We start from the raw sequence: 21,264 nt of genomic DNA on the forward strand, positions 1-21,264 counted from the left end.
CGACTGAGCTTGATAGCAACCCAACCTCTTGAAAATAGGCTTGTATGATTGCCTCCACTGAAAATGCTTGGATTGAAAAACTATGACGACCTAACACCATACTCGTTTTAGCAATGTGGATCTTCATTTTACCTTAGAAAATGTCCTAGTGGTATATCAATAAGCTTGTAAACCCTATGTTGCTACTGGCAACCCTGAACCTGCTATGATGGTAGACCCAAGGATAGGGGGACACAACTATTTGCATCTTAGCTTTGAAATGTGCAATCTACAGTAGAGGATTTATTAGGAGTGTTAGTGCAACTCAAGACAAAAACAGATTGGTGAGTTAGCATCTCGCTCCTGATAAGCAATTTATTTCTGTAAAGGATGAGCTGAGTGGATTACTCTAACGAGCTTCTAGGTGTTGCTTCACTTAACCAGATGCAGTAAAGCAAAGAATTGGCTGCTACAAGCCCTAGACACATGTATTCCTGAAAAATGTTGTTCTAGGAAAAAATGGGCCCTTCGAACCCATGGTTTAATGAAACCCTGGCCAATGCTAAAAAGGCTTGTAAGCAATTAGAGCGATTGTGGAGGCGTGCCTACGACACTGAGGCCAAAAACAAATATCGGGCCTGATTCTGAAAGCCAGAGCAGATTACATTGCGGTTAAAATTTTGGAGAGTAATAACCCTCCCAAAATGATTTTCTCCCTGTTAAAAAAGATGCAACATTCCAATGAGAAAGCTGATTCCCCGATCTCTTCCAACACTCGGTGTGAGGAACTAGCTGATTTAATTGTGCGTAAGGTCGAGATCATTTATAACAACTTGTCAACTGTCTCCCTTCCAGCAGCCGGCTCGCCGATCAATCACCCTGTTCAGTTTGAGGACAGGCCAAATGTCCCTATAACAACTTTGTGCTCCTTTCCCCTACTTTCGCTTACTGAGATTGAAGCTCTGTGCCTTAAAATTAAATCAGGCTCTCCAGCTGATCCACTGAGACCAGATCAACTTCGTCAAGTTCTTAACTCGACCTCTCCAGCGATAAGAGAATAGGTTAATCTGTCTCTGTCCTCTGCGTCACTTCTGGCAACCTGGAAGCATGCAAAAGTGGTACCTCTTTTAAAGAAGCCATCTTTGGAGCCATCGGACCTGAGCAATTTCCAGCCGATCTCCCAGCTCCTTTCTTAGTGAAGGTTACTGAGCTATATGTCAACACTGTTTTGGCGGAATTGATGAAGCACAATAAAACGCTGGATCCCTTGCAAAATGGTTTCCGTTCGCATCATAGTACGGAATCAGCACTGTTGCCAGTGACTGAGGATATCTGCAGCTGCCTAGATGTCGGGAACTCGGCGGCCTTAATTCTGTTGGATTTACGTGCCGCCTTCGACACTGTTTCCCATGACATTCTTCTAGGTCGTCTACACGATATCGGAGTCAAGGGGTTGGCTTTGGCGTGGTTCCAGTCCTTCTTGAAAGGCAGAACTTTTCAAGTGGTGGTACCACCTTTCCACTCTCAGGAGCATGTCACCAAGCATTGGATTCCGCAGGGCTCGTTATTGAGCATCTATGTGCAACCCCTAGCTTTGTTAGCAAAAAGTAGAGCTTTGTCCTTAGTTTCCTATGCCGATGACACCCAGCTAGTTATCGTCTTCTCTAAAGAGTGTCAAGACAATCTCTTGAAATTTGGAGAGGACCTTCTAGCCATTTCTGACTGGATGACGGCAAACTGCTTACAGCTGAATTCCGCCAAGTCAGAAATTTTGGTGATTGGTAGATACAGGGCCCTAAAAGTGTGACCTGACAAAAATAAAGCCTGCAAACTTGTTAAAGAAGGCAGTAAAGAACTTGGGCTTCTGGATCGATAGCGAGCTCTCATTTGACGTACAATCAAAAGCCTTAGCGGGTTCATGTTTCGGTCTCCTCAGAGGGTTGAAACCGCTTCTTGGTTACTTTTCCCCTAAGGTGCGTCAAACTATTCTTCAAGCTACAATTCTATCGGGACTGGATTATGGGAATTCGCTTTATTTAGGTGCCAACAAATCCTGTATTTCTCAACTCCAAAGAATCCAGAATGCGGCACCACGTGCTCTGTTTGCATTGCCCAAATCTTGTTCAGTTACGAACCTCCTGCCTCAACTCCATTGGCTGCCGATAGCTAAAAGAATCCACTTTAAGACGCTGTGCGTAGCCCATAAAATCTTGACACATAAGGGTCCACCGATTCTAGCGGATCTTCTGGTCCAATATGTGCCTAATCACCCTCTGTGCTCGGCCAACTGTGGCTCAGTTTGTACTCCTCGCTTCCAAAGAGCTAGAGAGGGTGGCCGCTCGTTTAAGGTCCAGGCGGCGTATCTGTGGAATTCTCTTCCGATGTCTATCAGAGGCCTTCAGAACCATCTAGCATTTCGAAAGGCCATAGAGCCCTGGCTTTTCCCTGCGTAGGCCACTCTCTTGGGTTGGAGTGGTCCAGTGTCATTTGTTGGTGTAGCGCTGGGATGCCTGGTCACTGGGGCAGCTATGCGCTTTATACGTTTTAAAATAAATATTATTAAGTAACTGCAGAGTAACATGGATGCTGGAAAGAACATTCAGACTTTAGCTTGGAAGTCTAATTTGATTACATGACCCACGCCTTTTGTATAGAGCAAATGCATTGGGGAGGGGGTTGGGGGGGGGGGGGGGGGCGGTGGTTCGGTTTGCAGGTGGTACGTGTTATTGTGGCATAGATTAATGGCGTCTACTGGCAAGTCACCGGCCTTCCATAGGAAAAATGCTAGTATCCATTTGCCAAAGGAGAGAAATTAGCATTGCAGTGCAATTAATGTGGCTGCCCGCGGTTATTGTAGTTGGCCACCTAAAAGGGCGGCCACCTTAGTGCCATTTCGGCACATGATCACCCCTCTAGTCTGGGGACCCAGGGGAGGAGTCCCATAGCCAGATGCGCGGGCTGCGTCATTGACGGTGCGCAGAGGGTTGCGGGAAGGTACTTATACCTCCCTCTGCCTTTTGGGCACCCTCGTTGCTGCTGGACACGCTGTCTTGAATCAAGGGACAAAGTAAGTATTGGCGAACATTTGGGTGAAGGGACACTCGCTGGGGCCGCATTAGTTACCGGATCACCCTCGGATCAGCGGCGTAGTGGCAATGGGGACCATCCTTTCATGTTTCTCTATCCCTGCAGGACCTGCCAAGAGGGTCCATGACCGGCCTAGGGCATAGATAGCCAAGGCTCACCCCCTCTGTTTTCCCAAATCACTACTATCGATGATTCCAACCTGGCACGTTGCAGGAGGCAGTCTGGCTGAACTTCATCGAAAAGTCTTAAGGACTAGAGTGGGCAAAAGGCAGCCTCCACTCAGGTGATACAGAAGATTCCGGGGTAGTATCGGACCAAACAGGGGCAGCCCAGGCAGGACCAGTGGAGTCTGGACCTGTGCGGCCTAAACTGACTCGCCGGCCCATGAACAAGGAGTTCCCTGCAGAGCCCCCCGCACCGGATGTCAGTCACTTCCCCCTCATCAAGAAGCAGTACCCTTGGTGGTATCGGCATGCTCTGTGAACCCAACCGCAGCCAGCGGTGATAACATTGACAAAATGGTCTGATCGTTATGGCGGACTTCAGTAAATGTTTTTCTTACCCTGGGCCACCACTCCTTCCAGTTGCCCCTGCTCCTGTGGGGGGAGTTGCACAATCAATTTCACAGGTTTGGAGTTATCAAGTCAGCGGTGCTCCAAGACCAGCTGGCTCAGCCACCACCGAAGTAGCCCCAGTGGCACAGCCAGTAAAGCAGTTGCAGTCAACACAGGCGCAGGTCACCAGTAGCGCTGCAGCCAGCAGCAGTCCCCTGCCAACGAGCAGGCAACCCTTGCCTGCACCCACCCCCCCCAGAGGTACTCCTAGCTGGCATTCCATGTCCCAGTGCGCTAGGCGGGTTAACAGCTCCTGCCCGTCAACCCCCAGGAGGTCCGCACCCCCACCGTGTTGATTGAGGCTGCCAAAGCACCCACATTGGTAGCACTGCCACCGCTGGTCACAGTCCCTCACTTAGTATCGGCACGCTGCACCCTTGCATGGCTGTTGACATTTGCGGCTAAAGTGGGGATCTGGAGGTGGGATTTCGTGGACATTTTCACATTACTGATGCACGGGTTGGATGGACTGGATACTAGGCACATGGGGGACGGAAGTTGAGGATAAAAAAGTGAAATACCAGGCCTGGCCTGAGAAAACTGGTTGGAGGCATTCTCCATACGGTCAGCCGCGGTTATGGAAAAATATCCAGATCTGGGTCCGCGTTGTTTCAATACTCCCGTTCCATACACAATGAGGCCATAAAGACTGATGGGATCGGGTGGTACAATTATGACCCAGAATTCAGGAAGAAAATGGCCATGTGACCAGCCCTGGATGGAACACATGGGTAGGTTTACCCCATACCCAAAGGACAACCCGACCAAGAGTCAGAAAGGACAGGCCACTTCCAAGGGACAGGGCCAGTCAGGGAAGCGCTTCTTCAGGCAGCCCTTTCGGGGGCACAGTGAGGTGATTGCCGGAAACTGGGTGGAAACCGGTGTAACGTCGGTACGTGCAGGTTGTTTAATGCAGGGTCTTGCTCTTGGGGGAAGGCATGCAAGTTTGCCCACTGCTGCAGTAAGTGCAGGCCCATCACCCAGCAGTGTCTTGCAGTGTTCAGCGGAAGGGTCCCCCCACACCCGCCAGTAGACAGGACAGTTAGCCAGCATCACATAGTGAGGCCATCCCTGCCCACCCTGTCGCCCATCCCCCCTTGCACACCATCATCCGACGGCCTGGACCGAGCCCCAGCCCTACCCCCTGATACTTCCACAGCCAGGGATTTCGCTGCAAAAGGCCCCTCGCCAATAATCATTGACAACCTCCTCCCCATTCTCAGGGCCTACCCCAATACTAAAGATGGCATGGTCCTGGCTGATGGATTCATTGAGGGTTTCAGGATCCGTTATCTAGGCCCGCTAGGTTGCAGGGACGCAGATAACCTCAGGTCAGCAAAGGAACTCCCAAAAGTAGTACGAGAGAAGATTATGAAGGAAATAGCTTTGGGCAGGGTGGCAGGGCCTTTCGCCCAGCCCCCGCTTGACAACTTTTTGGTTTCCTCCTTGGGGGTGGTCCCTAAAAAAGATCTGGGGACTTTCTGTTTGATCCACCACCTGTCTTACACTGAGGGCAATTCAGTGAACCACTGGCTTAAGTACGGAACATGTTCTGTTTCTTACTGTTCATTTGATGTTGTGGTTGACATGGTGAGGAGAGCAGGTAAAGGGGCCTGGTTGGCCATGGCGGACATTGAGTCTGCCTGCTGCCGGTCCACCCAGCGAGTCACCACCTGCTGGGTTTCAAGTGGTAGGGATGCTTTTTCTTCGACAGGTGTATGCCTATGGGTTGCGCGGTGTCCTGCATGTACTTTGAGGCCTTTACCTGTTTCCTACAATGGGCTCTCACTTGGTCACACAGCATGGAATGAGTAACCCACCACTTGGATGACTTTCTATTCATTGGGGGAGCAGGGACGCAGGACTGCAGCAAGGCAATCCAGTGCTTCCAGGAGCTAACTGGGCACTTAAGGGTTCCCTTGGCGACTGGGGAGACTGTGGGTCCGGCACAGCTTCTCACTTTTCTGGGCATTGAGCTTGACACGGTTGAGGGCATGTCCAGGCTTCCGGCTGAAAAGGTGCGGGCCTTGTGCCAGGATATTCAGGCTGTCTTGGGTAAGGACAAGGCTACCCTGGTTGTCATCCAGAGCCTCTTAGGTAAACTAAATTTCGCAGCCAGGGTGATCCCAGCGGGCAGAGTTTTTGCAAGGAGACTAGCCAGGGCCACAGTGAATGTGAAGAAGAAGCATCACATGGTCAAACTGAGTAAAGGTTTGAGGGATGACTTACTAATGTGGAACAAGTTTTTGTTGAAGTTCCATGGTACTGTGATTTGGAGATCCCCTTGGGCAGGTAATCCAGAATTTTGCCTACTCACTGATGTGTCAGGTAGGGAGGGCTTTGGTGCAATAATGGGCAATGAGTGGTGTGCCGAAAAGTGGCCGAATACTTAGCGCAAGAAGATCACAGCGAATGTCAATGTACTTGAGTTGTTTTCGATAGTGTCTGCCCTGCACTTATGGCCTGAGGCTCCAGCATCCAGAAGAGTCCTATTCTGGTCGGACAACATGGCAGTGGTGCAGGCCATCAACAGACAGCTAAGTGCCCCCTGATTCTTTGTTTGCTAAGAGAGCTAGTCGGGCTTGCCTGCGCTGCAATGTGGAGTTTAGGGTGAGGCACATGGGGGTCAAGAACGCGGCAACTGACGCTCTCGTTTTCAGTGGCTCAGTTTCCGGGAGGCATGGCCATGAGTGAGAGCAGAGATGACACCCTTCCCGGCACACCTCTGGCATATTCTACGGCGGAACAGCACCTAAGGAGCATGGGTGAACTTCCCCCGCACCTGGGACCAGGAAGCGGTACAAGGCCTATGTCGCCACTTTTCTAAAAAATCACGGGGGTGCAGGGGCAGGATTTGACCCCCATGGAGCACAGAGTTCAATCTTTTGTACTCTGGGCTAAGGAACAGGGGAAGAGCCATTCTGGGGGTCACAGGTCACTTGGCAGCTGTAAGTCATAATGCAAAACTCATGGGGTTACAGGATCCAGCCAAGCCCTTGCTCATTCGGGCTTCTCTCAAGGGGTGGGCCAGAGAAGAGATCAAGGTACCAAACAAGGCAGGGCATGTTAGAGGCTGTTGGCAAGGCCGCCAATTCTCACTTTGAGGCCAGTCTCTTTGCAGCGGCATTCTGCCGGGCATTTTTTAGGGGGTTTCAGATAAGCAAACTAGTGGCTAGATTCAAAAGGGATACGTCAGACAACGCCTTATGCAGCCAGGATGTCCAGCTGACGAGCCACTCCTTAAAAATATGCATTATAAAGTCTAAAACGGACCAGGCAGGGCGAGGGAAAGACGTAGTTTTACTGCCGCTGGGGGTCAAGAGGTACTGCCCGGTCCTTAGCGTCAGCGAATATTTAGCTGTCCGCCCAGCCGCAGCAGACAATTTTTTAATTTGTGCTGATCTGGTGCCACTCACAAAATTCCAGGTGGACTGGATCATGATGGCTTAGTTGGCGTTGTCCGGCCAGGCGCACCCAGACAGGAAGTATTCCAGTTATTTGTTTAGAATTGGGGAGGCCACCGTGGCCTTCAAGGTTGGCCTGTCACCGGAGCGCATAAAGAAGGTGGAACGCTGGGAGTCTCATTGTTATGAGCGCTACATCCGTATGTGAAGGGTTTCAACGGGCTCTAAGGGGTTGGCTAGGCACCAACAGGATAGGCTATGTGGTGTCATAAGCCTTTTCGCCACGGCAGACATTTCGCTAGGTTGCGGCCAAATGCGATGCACGCGCAGTTCGGACGGCCGGGCCGACACACATGCTCACTGTGGCATTGGACGGCCTCCGGCCGTCTGCATCGAAAATGTTAAATGTTAAATGTCGTATACTTGTAAAGCGCACAGCTGCCCCAGCAAAGGGGCGTCCCGGCGCTGTATACCGCTGGGGAACCCGTCCTGGCTTTCCCTGTGGGATGGTCCCTACTGGGAATCCCCAAGGTGGAGCCAGGCATCCCCGGCGTTGATGGGGCCATTGTGGAGATTTGGCAAGCTAATGCCCAGAGTTGCCGAGTGGGACCCCAGGTTAGAGTAGGCACCGAGGCAAGAATTGTCGAGTCCACAGACCCTGGTCCACGACCCTGCCGCGTCGGGAATTGAACCCTGGTCCCGGGCAGACTTCTGCTCCCGGGTCTGATGCCTCTAACCAGTGAGCCACACTACTCCACTAAAGTGGAAAAGGTTAAGCTGTTTATGTATATTGTACAGTTTTGCGTGCAGTATGATGCCTAAGTTTCTTTTTTATTTTTTAACTTTATTTTTCAATTTTGCAGTTACACACAACCAAATACTTCCTCTCCTCCCCCCCCCCCCCCCCCCCCCCGGCATCATCAATAACAGTTGCATACATCCCGACTGTCTCATTATGGCACTATACGAGAGCAGACAACATCTAGAAACAATAAGACCATGAGGTATAAAAGCACCTTAAATCATACATTACATACATCGTGAGGAACATCGGGCCTGGCAGCCTGCTCTGTACTCCTCAGGCATCCCCATAGTGGGACTCACCCTCCTCTCCCTCCAACCCCGAGTCAGGTGCTGAAAACAGGTCACCACTAGACCCCTCTGAATCACTGGGAACCTCGTGCCCCTCAGTGGCAAACCCCCCCCATACACATTGTGCGCCACAGCAACAGATCCTCCTCTAATTTATCATCCTTCCTAGACATTTGCATGTGGGTTTCCTCCGCAAGCGTCCACTCCCGCACGTCCTTGAGCCAAGTAGCGACCTTAGGGGCCCTCTTAACCATCCAGGTGATAGCAACCCTGCGCCTGGCAAGCACAAGCATGAGTTGGAGCAATTTATATGGAAGTTTCCTTTTTTTGGGCTTGGGCACTAACCCTAGCATACAATGTGAGGGGGATAGCTCAAGTCTGAGGCCAGTGGTAGATGCATAAGTTTCTTACCTTCTGTAACGATATATCTGTAAGAAACATTAGTAGTGAAATATTCCTTAACTTAGAATTACCCCCAGGCATCAGACTGGATCTGGAAAGTTTTCGTCAGTAGTACCCGTGTGCGTCGGTGGGCATCGTCGTGCGGCTTCGCGTGCGTCGGTGGCGTTGTTGGCGCCAGGATGACGTAGCTGGAGCTACTTAGGTGCGCCCAAGCGCGCTGACGTCAGTTTTGTACATGACTTTCCGCGCCAAGAACCCAGAGCCATGCAAGAAACTGACCACTGGTGACACAATACTAGGGCCCTGAAAGGGATGACCTTAACCCTAGAAATCAGTTCGCAGAACGGGGAGGATGGGTGGGGCGGTAAGGGATCTATCATTAGTAATGTTTCTTACAGATATATAGTTACTGAAGGTAACTTGTGCATCTGAAAGAAACATGTATGATAAATTCCTTACCCCAGCAATACCAACCCCGGTGGTGGGTCCGTGAACCAAAATCACACCAGAAAGTCCTGGAGAACAGAACGGCCAAAGAAGCCGTCTCTCCGGACTTGGCTGTCCAGGCTGTAATGCTTGGTAAACGTGAGCAGCGAGGCCCACGTAGCTGCCTGACAGATGTCATGCAAGGGAACTCCCGTCCCAAAGCAGTAGTGGCTGCCGTCGCCCTGATAGAATGGGCACGTAGCCTCTCCAGAGGCCCTTTTTTTTTTAGCCAAAGAATAACAAACCTTTATGCACAGAACGACCCACCGAGAGATGGTCCGCTTGTGCACGGCCCAACCTTTCTTGGCGCCCATGTTAACAACAGAGAGCTGGTCATCCACCTGGAACTGTTGTATGTGGTTCAAATAGAATGAGAACTCACGTTTTGGGTCCAGACGGTGGAGTCTCTCTTCCTCTTGTGGGATGCGGAGGCAGAAAGAAGGTGGGCAAAGTGATGGTCTGCCCGATGTGAAAGGCAGTGACAACCTTTGGCAGAAAAGAAGGACGAGTCCTTAGAACAACTTGGTCCAGATGGACAGAGAGAAAAGGAGGTTTAGAAGAAAGAGCCTGTAGCTCACTCACTCTTCTGGCAGAGGTGATGGCCACCAGTAAAGCTGTCTTTAAAGTGAGAAGACGAAGAGGACAGTAGTGAAGTGGCTCAAAGGGAGTACACATCAAATATGTTAGAACTAGATTCAAGTCCCACTGAGGCATAATGACGGAACAGAAGGGAAAAGATGATTTAATGCCTTTTAAGAATCTATTTACAACAAGGGACTTAAAAAGGGAAGGCTGATCTGAAAGCCATAAAAAGGCTGAAATGGGCGAAAGATATCCCTTGGGAGTGCCCAGAGCAGAGCCCTTGGCCAAAGTAAGGAAGCATAGAAGGGCCTCTGAAAGAGGGGCAGCAAGGGTATCCACAGCCTTTGCTGTGCACCATGCCACAAACGTATTCCACCTGCAGGCTTATACCGTCTTAGTGGAAGGACGCTAGGCTGTCAAGATAACATCACAAACTTCGGGAGGCAGGTCAAAAGACATCAATTGCCCCGCTCAATCTCCAGGCAAGGAGGTAGAGGTTGGACAGGTTCGGATGGAGGGCCCTCCCCTGCTGCTGTGACAGAAGATCCTCCTGAAGAGGCAGTTGAGGCGTGAGATCGACCATGCTGAGTAGCTCAGGATACCATACTCTTCAAGCCCAGTCCGGAGCCACAAGAATAACTTGGACCCGGTCGTGCATGATCTTCTTCAGCTCTCTGGGTAGACGTGGTATAGGCGGAAAGGTGTTTAGTAGACCGCAACTACACTAGCGACGATAACCGTCTCCTAGCGAGTGCCGCCTTGGAAATTCCAACGTGCAGAACTGATGACATTGCACGTTCTCTTCTGTGGCGAATAGATCTAACCAAGTCTCTCTCCACTGCTGAAAGAGACCTTGCGCCACGTCAGAGTTCAGACGCCATTCGTGATCCATCATGCACCGGCGGCTGAGTTTGTCTATCCTGGCGTTCAAAGAACCTGCCACGTGTTGAACCACCAGGGAAATGCCCTGATGTTCCAGCCATGTCTAGAGGCGCAGAGCCTCCTGACATAGGGTCCATGACCCCACCCATCCTGTTTGTTGCCATACCACGTGGCGGTGGTGTTGTCCCTGAACACCTGCACTACTCTCCCCAAGACAGAGGGAAGGAGTGCCTTCAGTGCAAGCGGGATCGCCCGAAGCTCCAGAAGGTTTATATGAAGCTGGGATTCCGCAGGTGTCCAGAGGCCTCTGATCTCCATCTCTCCCATGTGGCCGCCCCATCCCAGGAGGGACGCATTCATCACCACTGTGTGATCCGGTTGGGGAAGGGAGAGGGATCTGCCATTGACCCGATTGTGATTCGTGAGCCACCACTGCAATTGTCGTACAGTGATCTGTCCTCCGAGATCTGGATGTGATCGGACAAGTTGCCCTGATGCTGTGCCCACTGGAACTTCAGGTCCCACTGCAGAGCCCGCATATGCCATCTGGCATGATCCACTAGCAGGATGCACGAGGCCATCGGGCCCAGGAGCCGAAGGTTCATCCTGACCGAAACCTGGGATAGAGGCTGAAAGATCGGAATCATAGCCTGAATATCCCGGACTCGCTGCTCGGGAGGATAAATTAGAAACTGCGCCGAGTCCCGAACCGCTCCTATAAAGAGGAGCTTCTGAGCGGGAATCCGGTGCAACTTCGGCACTTTGATGGAGAACCCCAGCAAATGCAGAAGGGCGGCCGTAGTCTGGAGGTGGGAAACGACTGCCTGAGGCGAGCCTGCCTTCAACAACCAGTCGTAGAGATAGAAGAAGCCTGGAACCCCTGATCTGCGCAGATGAGCCACGACCACCGCCATCACTTTCGTGAACACCCGAGGGGCATTGGTAAGGCCAAAGGGGAGCACGGTAAACTGAAAATGCTCGTGGCCTACCGTGAACCGCAGGTAACGCTGGTGGGCTGGCAGGACGGCGATGTGTAAATATGCGTCGGGCAAGTCCACGCTACCATCCAGTCTCCAGGGTCGAGAGCAGACAAGACCTAAGCTAGCGTCAACATCTTGAACTTCTCCTTCCGGAGGGAGCCGTTGACCTCTCTGTGGTCAAAGATAGGACGCAGGCCCTTGTCCTGCTTGGGGACCAGAAAGTAGTGGGAATAGTAACCACAACCTACTTCTGCCCCAGGAACGTGCTCGATGGCCCCCTTGGCCAAGAGGGCGTAACTTCCTGCTGAAGAAGTGCAAGATGGTCCCCCGACATGCGGTGGTACTGAGGTGGCATGGCTGGAGGAGTAGTCTTGAAGGGGAGGGAGTAACCCCTTCGGACTATTTGCAGCACCCACCGGTCCATAGTGATGTTGAGCCTGAAAGGTTGGACTAGGAAGGCTTTGAAGTGGATGCTGCGGGGGTGGAGGTGGACTGCCCTGCCCGCTGGCCCCCAGAACCGCCTCTACGGTTCCCACGTCCGCGCTGTGGTTGTTGCGCAGGCCTGTGGCTCTCGAATGAACGTGTTTGGGCAACCCTTCCTTGGCCATGAAAGGAGCAAAAAGCAGAAGGCGGAGGAGGCCGAGTGGCCGAGAGGCCCAAGGACTAGGCCGTAGCACATGAGTCCTTAAAGCGCTCCAACGCACTATCCAATTTGTTGCCAAAAAGGCAAATGCCATCAAAGGGCATGTCCATCAAAGTGTTCTGGACATCCCCGAGAAGCCAGCTGTTCTCAGCTCCCTGCTGCAATAGCTTGGGTGAGTACTGTCTGGGCCTCCTCCGGACAGTTGGGCAGCACTTGCGCAACTGTGTGCCACACAGAGTGGGAGTAACAGCCCAAGAGGCATGCGGTGTTCACCGACCGCAGCCCTAAGCTGGCAGATGAAAACAGCTTCTTGCCAAGCTGCTCCAGCTTCTTGGGTTCCCCATCTGGGGGTGCGGAAGGGAATGCGCTCTGGGATGCAGAGGCTTGGACAACCAAGCTCTCAGGGGTGGGGTGTTGGGAGAAAAAGAGGGGGTCGCCCGGCAATGGCGTCGGGCCACGTTCCTGTCCACAGAAGCCCCTGTGTTGGGCCTGGACAAAGTGCCCAAAAGAACGTCAGAGAGTGCATCGTTAAAAGGCAGCAAGGGCTCTGAAGAGGTTGCCGCCGGTTGAAGCACTTCTGTCAGGATTTAGTCCTGACAGCCACTGTTGGGAGTTCGAGATGGAGAGCCTCAGCTGCCCTACGCAACACCACAGCGTAACTTTCTCCCTCCTTTGTAGCCACGGAAGGAGGAGACAGCATGCCAAGGTCAGGCAAGGTGTCTAGACCACTGGCATCCCCCAAATCCTCTGCCCAGTCCGGATCATAACCACACTGTTGTGTGAGAGGGTCCTCAGACCCCTCCCAGTCTTCCCCTTCCTCCGAAATCTGCAAAACAGTCTGAAAATAAGGAGGAGGGACGCAGGGGTAGAAAGGCCCCATTGGCGTCAAAATCGGTGTCGAGGGGCGCCGTGTCCGGTTCAGGGCTGAAACCGGGGACGATGTTGGTGGTAGTACTGGACGGCGTTGGAGGCGGGGTCGACACCGGTGGAGGGGTTATCAGGTCAACCATTGCCGCCCAGGATCCGAGCCCGGATCCAGGGAGGTCCTGTGGTGCTGGGGCCAAAGCCGACGGCAGCGCCAGGGCCAAAGCCACCGGCGTCGGAAGGACAGGACCCTCAGTTGGGCCCGAAGGCGCACGGGCGGGGCCAGACGGCCCAAAGACTCAGGCCATGACAGCAATAATTTCTTGCACCTGTGCAGGTGCCGCTGGAAAGGGTGGGTAGGCCAGCGGCGACGTCGCAGGCTCTGTCGAAGCTGTTGGGGTGGCACCACCCATATCACGCGATAGGAAGTTGAAGAGCGACGGCGCTTCTTCGACTTCTTCTTGGAATGCTTCGACTTACCTGACCCCGAGTGCGAAGACTTAGATCCAGAGGAACAATGGTGATGGCTCCGCAACCGGTCCCTTGACCTCCCACGGGCCCGGGACCTTGAGCGGCGCAAAGCTGTCTGCTGGACTTCCAGCAACTTTAGGGACTCTTCTGCAAAGACTTTGGCGCCATGGCTGGCAGTCGGGGCACGACTTGGAGTCGTGGTCGCGCCCCAGGCAGTAGAGACACACGCGGTGTGGGTCCATCACCATGCAGTGACAGTCCTCGCAGTTCTTGAAGCCGGGCATCCCTATGACTCCAGGAGTCGATCGACTCAAAAGAAATGAGGTAAAAGGCCTAGAAAAAACTCAGTCAAAAAGTGACTGGGGGTACTTGCTCTTCCCGGATCTGGGCTTGCTGGCGCAGAAAAAGAAAGAACTGACGAAAGCGTGTGTGGGCACGTCCAAGTAGCTGCAGCGACGCCATAACGGTGCCAAAGACGCACGCGGAGCTGCATGACGCCTACCGACGCGCAAGAGTACTGCTGATGAAAACTTTCCCGATCCAGTCTGACGCCTGGGGGTAATTCTAAGGTAACAAATCTATCATTAAGTGTTTCTTTCAGATATGGTATGTTACTATACTTGCAGTGTGTAATATGTAGCATCATTAAAATGGTGTGTGAAAATCTGCATCCATTTATTTTGCCAGGGTTCAAGGTGTGGGTGATCGGCCACTCGTGCGTCGCCAGGTTTGCATAATGGGCAGAACACAGGACTTCGAAGCACGGGCATTGGGTGGGGAGTATTGCCAATATCAGCACTATATTTCGGCGCATTCCATGCTCTGTTTCTGCTTGTTGAGGACTGTAGTTTCTGAGCTTTTACTTCCAAAACCTTAAACATAAACTGTGACACTAAAAGTAACCCGCCATCCTTACGGTTATTTCTTGTCACATCAACACGTGCGTAGATGCCCTATTTGTTAGAAACACCTCTCCCGGTTTTAGTCATCTATTCTACTGTTAACAAACACGTCTATTTGAAAGAAACAGCACAGATTGTGAATGACCAAATCCATTTTATTTATTGCCCAGATTTTGTGTTGTGACTGGTTGCTCCTGTAGGCTGATTTGTACAGATGCATGATTTATAAAGACGAATCACAGATGCTCTCTCTTCCGTAACAGGAGTTCAACATCGGTCGCTGTGGCTGTCCAAAATTAGAGCTACCTTTCAGGATTGGGATACATTCGGGAGGCGGCTAGAACAGTAAATAACCACACGCGTCCACATGGAGCAAATGGATTTTGTCTGATTTATGGGTGTGCTGTGTACCCCCAGGAAGATATCACACAAGGCCATGCTTAAGGGTGCAGCTTTTGGTAATAGGATGACCTGTTTAATACTGGCCACGTCTGTTTATTTAACTCTAAATAGATAGACAATTCATTTATCGGTTATTCTAAAGCATCTCTTGCTTTTTTTCGCTCTTCCAATTACTTTAAACATACGTGCCTATCTATATGCAGGGCTGGCATTTTTAACTTTTCGCTTTAGGATAATTTAGACCTCGGTGAATGGCTTGCCAGGCCACCAGAGGGCAGGCGTCCTTCTGGTCGAGGGCCATCCGCCTATTTCTGAATCACCCCTGCCTTGTGATGTGAAGGAAGCCTCCACTGCAGCGGCTCCCCTCGCAACACTGCGGGTTTGCTTCGTAGGTGCCGATGTAAAAGCGCCTGCGTTGCTGACTTGTTTTGTGCTTGCAGAACATAAACTCCCGAGCCGGAGTTTCCCAAAAAAAAAAACCAAAAGGGCCCCGATGCGCAGGGAGCCGGACTGCCTTTTATATTTTGCCAGACTGTCTGCCACGCCTTGCATCCCCAGTATGCCATTGTTTTTATTTGGTTTTCACTGCCCAGTGTGTTTGTAATTGCTTTGCTTTGGCTACATTGTTGGCACTCTAAATGTGAGATGGATTTAACAAAGCAAGAAACCGACACTAAAGGTTTTCACATTTCTGAGGAGCTAGATTTTTGACAGTTGGAGAAGGAAAAGGAATCGGGACACAGACCAAGAGTGTGTGTGTGTCTTTTTTTGCCTTTCCCCTTTTTTTCAACATACTAACTTTAGCAGTGCTACGTTGCATTAATAACATTTCTGTCCACTGAAAATGCCCTAAACGAGGTCTACTTTGTTATCTGTGCTGTGTGCATATATGTTGTAGTTTTAAGGCATTTCGTGTGAATGGGAATGTCAGTTTTGTATTGCAAGTTTTAATAATAGACTGCCTTATGGCTCCTTAATTGGGTATACCACGTGAATACCAAGGTCTTTATTACCAGCTAGCATGCAAAAGAAATTAGTAATGTCACCAAGTAGTAATAAAGGTTCCTTATTTTGCTCTGCTCCATGGCCGTGCTGGATAACAGTGACAGCCACATTTTGACCTCAATTGGGCGATATACCTTGAAAATAACTGGTGGTTGTATTTGAGAAGAATTCATCCCTCAAGTGATATGCAGTTGTTTAACCTGGGTCCTAAAGTTTGCCACTTTGAGGCACTAGCAAGAACTATTATTTTATATTTTCATTCAAACACAAAATTCATTTTCTCTTTAAAAAAAAAAAATAGAAGAACCACAAAATCCCCAGTCCTTTTTTTTTTTTTGTACACACATAGCAATACTTTTCTACAGTGGTGCATTCTGAACATCAAGGCTTGTGTCCACTGGTAGCTGGTGGAGGTGGCACTCATACGTTTCTCTTGGAGGGTTCACTTTTTTTGTTCTCAGCAGTGTTTTGCATAGTACTTTGTTGAAGCCCTTGTTCTCACTCTGCAATGGCCAAGTAGCAGAGTATTGATTTGCGTAAAGTTTGCTTATTAACGCATATTTTTAGAACCTGCAGGCTTCTGTTCTTAATGGTGTCTGCTTGCATCATGTCAGCCTTGGAATGACTTACAGTGCAAATGCTCTGTTCCAGATGTCCCTGTTTTTCATCTCTCCCTTTCTGTGGACAGATGTGTTGCATACAAGCCAAACCTATGAGGAAACCAGAAGAAAACATTAAAATACACCCGAAATCTTTAAAAATACAATGATCGTAGTTCGTGTCAAGAGATTTGATCTGCCGATAGGGCTCTGACTTTGACTTCAATATGTTACATTGAAAAAGAAGCCTTATCAAGGAGACGAACTGTTAAATGACTAGAGAGCATGAACTTCTCTTTATCCATCAGTCCGTTCACTTCGGTGTTTGGGTTCAGAGCACATTTTCTACCAAAACTGAAATTTTATTTTTCCCTGTACAGAAAAATTACTACGTTTTCAAAAGGTCAGTGGTTGACTTGGCATGAATTCTGATGCTCTTCGGTTAAACCAAAGATTTTTTTTATTTTATGTTTTGTGATTCAAAGTACACCATTATAGGATATTGTGTAAGTAGCTTCGTATCCTCCCAGTACAATGGGTCACACAGTACGTGCCATGAATTGCCCTCTCAAAGTATACTTTTCTATTATGTTACACCTCCAGATATTACTCTCTTTAGTTATTTTATTTTTGCAGGTTCAGAACGATCTACAATAATGGAAACCTATAGTAAATGTTAATTGAAATCAAGCAAATAGGACATTACAAATCAAAAAGAAAAAAAGCAACTAGGAAAATTGACTTCGTAAATTTGAATGTAAGATGTTCAAAAGAAAATAAATAGAGAAGTTGTATTACAAGTTTCGAGGATGACTATGCAGAAGATTTGGCTAGTACTTGGCAATGTGTGAGGGAATAGAAGTGGGAATAAGTAGGCACATAAATAGCACGTATGAATCGGGTTGTTTGCTCGATTGCTAAAGATTCTTAGCTGAGCTATCCTCAGGCTATAATAGCGAAGTCTAAAACTGCTTCATACACGCGGTATATATCATTTTTTGTTTACTACACAACAACCCAAGTGTGATGAACATTTTACAATGTAACAGATGAAAAAAAATTTTTTATCTGTAACTAGAACATACCCATAACTTAACTAACATGTATTATTTCCATCTACATCTCCGCATTACAACCATAAAGAGCAGAAGAAAGAATACCACAATGATCCAAATTGTGCTTTAGACATATATTCTCTATATCTGTGTGTTGGTGATATATTGAATTTCTGTTGTCTGCCCATTGTTTAAGACATAAGCATGGGACGTGTTTGAATTGCTCCCTGTTTGCTGAAAGGTCATGCTCACTGCTTGCCGAAAGATCATGCTCAATGTATTCACCTGTTTTTTGTCTGGTGCAATCTTGGGTAATGCACGCTAAATGTCTGGGATTAAGACTTCAAAGCAAGGAAAGGCATTCTCAGACTGTTGGACTTGGCCTTTTCCCCCCAAATTTTTCGCTTTTGACCCCCCTTATCTAGATTGTCTCCCCCATGGGATTAAACCTGTATAGGTCATGAGTGGTGTGAGACACCTTTGTGTAAATGTAATTACATGAAGTAATGTGAGCACTTGTAAAATCCCCCATTTTAAAAATGTACCTGACTGAAATGTATTGTATTTAAAATGGGTGCCATGGCCCTGGGTTATGCCACTGGACTGCCATAGGTCAGCGGTCTAGATAATATTACCCAGCTACCCCTAGCTTTTGGAGGGAAAGCCTGGCACCCAGGGTGCTCACCCCCTCCCCTAGAACCAGGTTAGGCTAGATGTGCCAACATTCTAGAAGGTCCTGGCACTGCCTGGGAGGAGGGTATAAAGAGGGTGAAGTGTCACCAGAGAGTCAGTCAGCGCTGGGACAAGAAAGAGAGGGGACCTGCTACAAGGTGCTACCACCACATGGGCCTGTGAGCTGGGCCCTGCACCCCTATAAACCCCCCTACTCTACTGTCCCCTGGGCCCCGGATAAAAGGAGAGCCCCCTAGGTCCCTGACGCTGTTGGACCTTGAACTACGCCAGCGCTGAGCGACAGAAACACCCAGAACAAGAGGAGTGCTGTGGGCTTGAACCCCCTAGGAGGTGAGGAGAGTGGCCCTGGGGCTAACTGCGGACCTGATTGCCCCTGTGAGGTGTGCCTGCCGGACGCTGTGCTGTGGAAGCGCTGTTTTGGGGAGGTTGGTGCCCCCAAGGAAGTTGTGGCCCCTTTGCCAGCTGTGTGAGGAGAACTGTGACCACGGAGAAGCGCCGAAGTACTGTGTGGCCTGACTGAACTGCCTCCTTTGAAGTACCATGGGGAAGATTGTGCCCCCGAAATAATTGTTGCTGGCTGAGGTGCTGTGAGGCCCTGTGGAGGCGCTGGGCCCTGGGACTGTGGTGGCCCCCTAGTGCTGTCAAGCCTGCCTGTCAAGCGCTGTCAATTGGTGAAGCGCTGGGGAAGAGTTAATTTCCTGCCCCCCGCTGTGTGGCCTGAGGGAGGAGTAGTGCGCTGTGAATAGCACCATGGAAATAATTTAATAAAGGGAGCCTACCCCTTGGGCCGCCGAAAATCACCGCCGCGGCCCGGCGCCGCCTTGGAGTGCCCCCTGCTGCTGCCAGCGCTGTTGCGGTGGCCCCCGGAGTGAGAAGAGGGCCACCGGAGTGAAGTGTAGGCCACGCTAGGCCCCGAAGCCGTCAGGGCCCGTGTCACGTGACGGGGGCGCCCGGCCGCGTCATTGGCCGCGCCCCCGCCCTTGCCGCACACGGATTGGCTGCCCAGCCGGGCAGCAGGAAGAAGCCATGGAAGCTTCCGAAAAGCCCCGGGAGGCCGAGGGAACCCGGGCAAAGCTGTCGGAGGCGTTGCAGGGCTCCCGGTGTGAAGAGGGAGCCCCGTGTGTGCTTGCAGCCTCGTGGAGGCTGCCGTGAAGTCCCGGGTCCCCGGGAAGAAGGAGGAGCCCGGCTGTTGTGAGGAGGGGGCATCGAGGCATGGGTTCGGTGCCTGCCCCGCCTCTGCCTCGGAAGCCCGGGGGAAGTGCTGCTGCTGGCAGGGCTCTCCTGAGCTGAAGAGAGCCCCGCACACCCAAGCCGGCCACAAGTCTGCCCTACCTGTCTGTGCTCCCGCTGAGGAGCAGTACTAGAGGAAAGCCCCGGCAGTGGAGAAAGCCAGAGCCCCTGACATCAGCAGAGCCTAGGAGCCCGGTGAGTGGGGCGGACGTGAGGAAGCCAGAGGCTTTGGGAGAAGCTGGGGGTGGGAAGCCTCGGGGCACGTATCGGTGCCTGCGCCCCTTCCCCCCCTCTGGACCAATCCGGTGGGGGGACGTCCTCTGGCATCGCAGTTGTAGGAGTTGCATCGTGGTCATTCAGGAGACTACCATTGGGCCACCTCAACCCCAATTAACCCTGTGAGACCCACTGGCCCCACCCAGAACGGTTTTTCAGGGTATAAGCCCCAAGTACCTAGAACATGGGTGAGGACCGTTAAAGGCTGCATGCCATGGAAGTTAGCCCCTGACTAGGGGTCTGTTACTGCCTGATGATTCTTGCCCATAAGAAAAGGGTTAATAAGTACGGAATTGACTGTGGAGCACTCAGATGAGCTGTTTTCCCTCTGATGGCAGGTTGTTCTTTCCACCCTATTGAAATATCGCATAGATTCTGACAGGGATATACTTCTAGGGTTGCTTTATATAAAGAGAGGCTCACCCCTGCCTGTTGGTTGATTCATGACCAGGGAAATGTTATGTGACCTCTAAAAAGTGTTACATTTGAGCACACGTTTTATATCTGCTGGAATGTTGCCTGGCCAATTACCTGAATGGGTCTACTGCTCCTCTAGGGAAGTGTTAATTGCACGAGGAGATGTTTGCGTTTACCCTGATGAAATGCGTATGCCCCATGTTAAGGAGCCAGCTGCGCTGATCCATTACAGGTGTTCCTGTCTGGTATTATATGATGTTTTTCCCTTACAGGGGTTGGGTTGGTGTTGTCACGCATGAGGTGTACTTACGCTAATGTTGCAACTTACAATTTCAGCCAACCCCCTAAGGATGAGAGCCTGAGTTGGCCCCGCCAGATTGGCCTCAGGTCTACTGATATTTAATCACAATTTCCTTTATTTCAGCATGGACTTTGGACTCAACCCCCTTTTTGTCCCAAGTAAATAATTCCCCATGAAGTACTTGGCTCTGGTGCCAGTTGGCGCCTTGTTGTGACTACCAGTGTATTTTTCTTTTTACCTTGCAGGTTGGAGACATAACTAAACTTAATCTTTTTCCAACCAAAGGTGGTGTCGTGACTCTTTTGTAGTGTGATTGGTGGGTCGTCTGTGTGTACTGCGTGAATGCTTCACATGTCCTCGAAGTTTGGCCTGCCCGCTTGATGCCATGCTACCCCCTTGGATACATGGGCAACCCCCATTTCCAACATTTGGTGGCAGAGCGGTGGGATAGGACTTGTGTTGCGCAGTACCACAGCGGCCTCGGGTTAAACTGCAAATAGAGCTTTGGATGTAATCCGAGCCTTGTTGTGGGGATTATTGTTGTTTGCTAAATTGCTTACTCCTGAAAGTGTTTGACAATTGTGTCCCCTTGGTCCACTGTGGGTGTGTCCCGGGTGTATCTCGCCACGATGGGGTTGATTTACCAGGAAGTGGAACTGATGGAGTACACCGAACAGGAGGTGATAGACTTCCTCCTGGAGAGAGGGATACCCCCAGTAGGGAACATTAGGAGGAATTTGTTTCTCTATGAGGCCCTCAAGAGGGGAGAGCCCTTAGAGATTGATGGGGACTTGTCTGACTACCCCCCCGAAGTTTTGAAGGGTCAGTGGGTTAGAGACCAGAGCGAGGGCTCCCCATCTAGAACCCTGGGAGGTAATTGCTCTGATGAGGAGGAGGA

The 21,264-nt window shown here is 50.6% G+C and overlaps 1 protein-coding gene across 1 annotated transcript in view; it reads right to left on the reverse strand.

The window, feature by feature from the left end:
• Positions 1 to 15,763: 15,763 nt before the first annotated feature.
• APOBEC2 (apolipoprotein B mRNA editing enzyme catalytic subunit 2) overlaps positions 15,764 to 21,264 on the reverse strand; it is a 104,179-nt gene continuing 98,678 nt past the window's right edge. Inside the window, exon 3 of the mRNA XM_078644232.1 lies at positions 15,764 to 16,505. The gene's annotated coding sequence lies outside the window, so the exon portion shown is untranslated. The remainder of the gene's footprint in view (positions 16,506 to 21,264) is intronic.

The sequence above is a fragment of the Lissotriton helveticus genome, chromosome 5_1, assembly GCF_964261635.1.
Source record: "Lissotriton helveticus chromosome 5_1, aLisHel1.1, whole genome shotgun sequence".
NCBI classification, from domain to species: domain Eukaryota; kingdom Metazoa; phylum Chordata; class Amphibia; order Caudata; family Salamandridae; genus Lissotriton; species Lissotriton helveticus.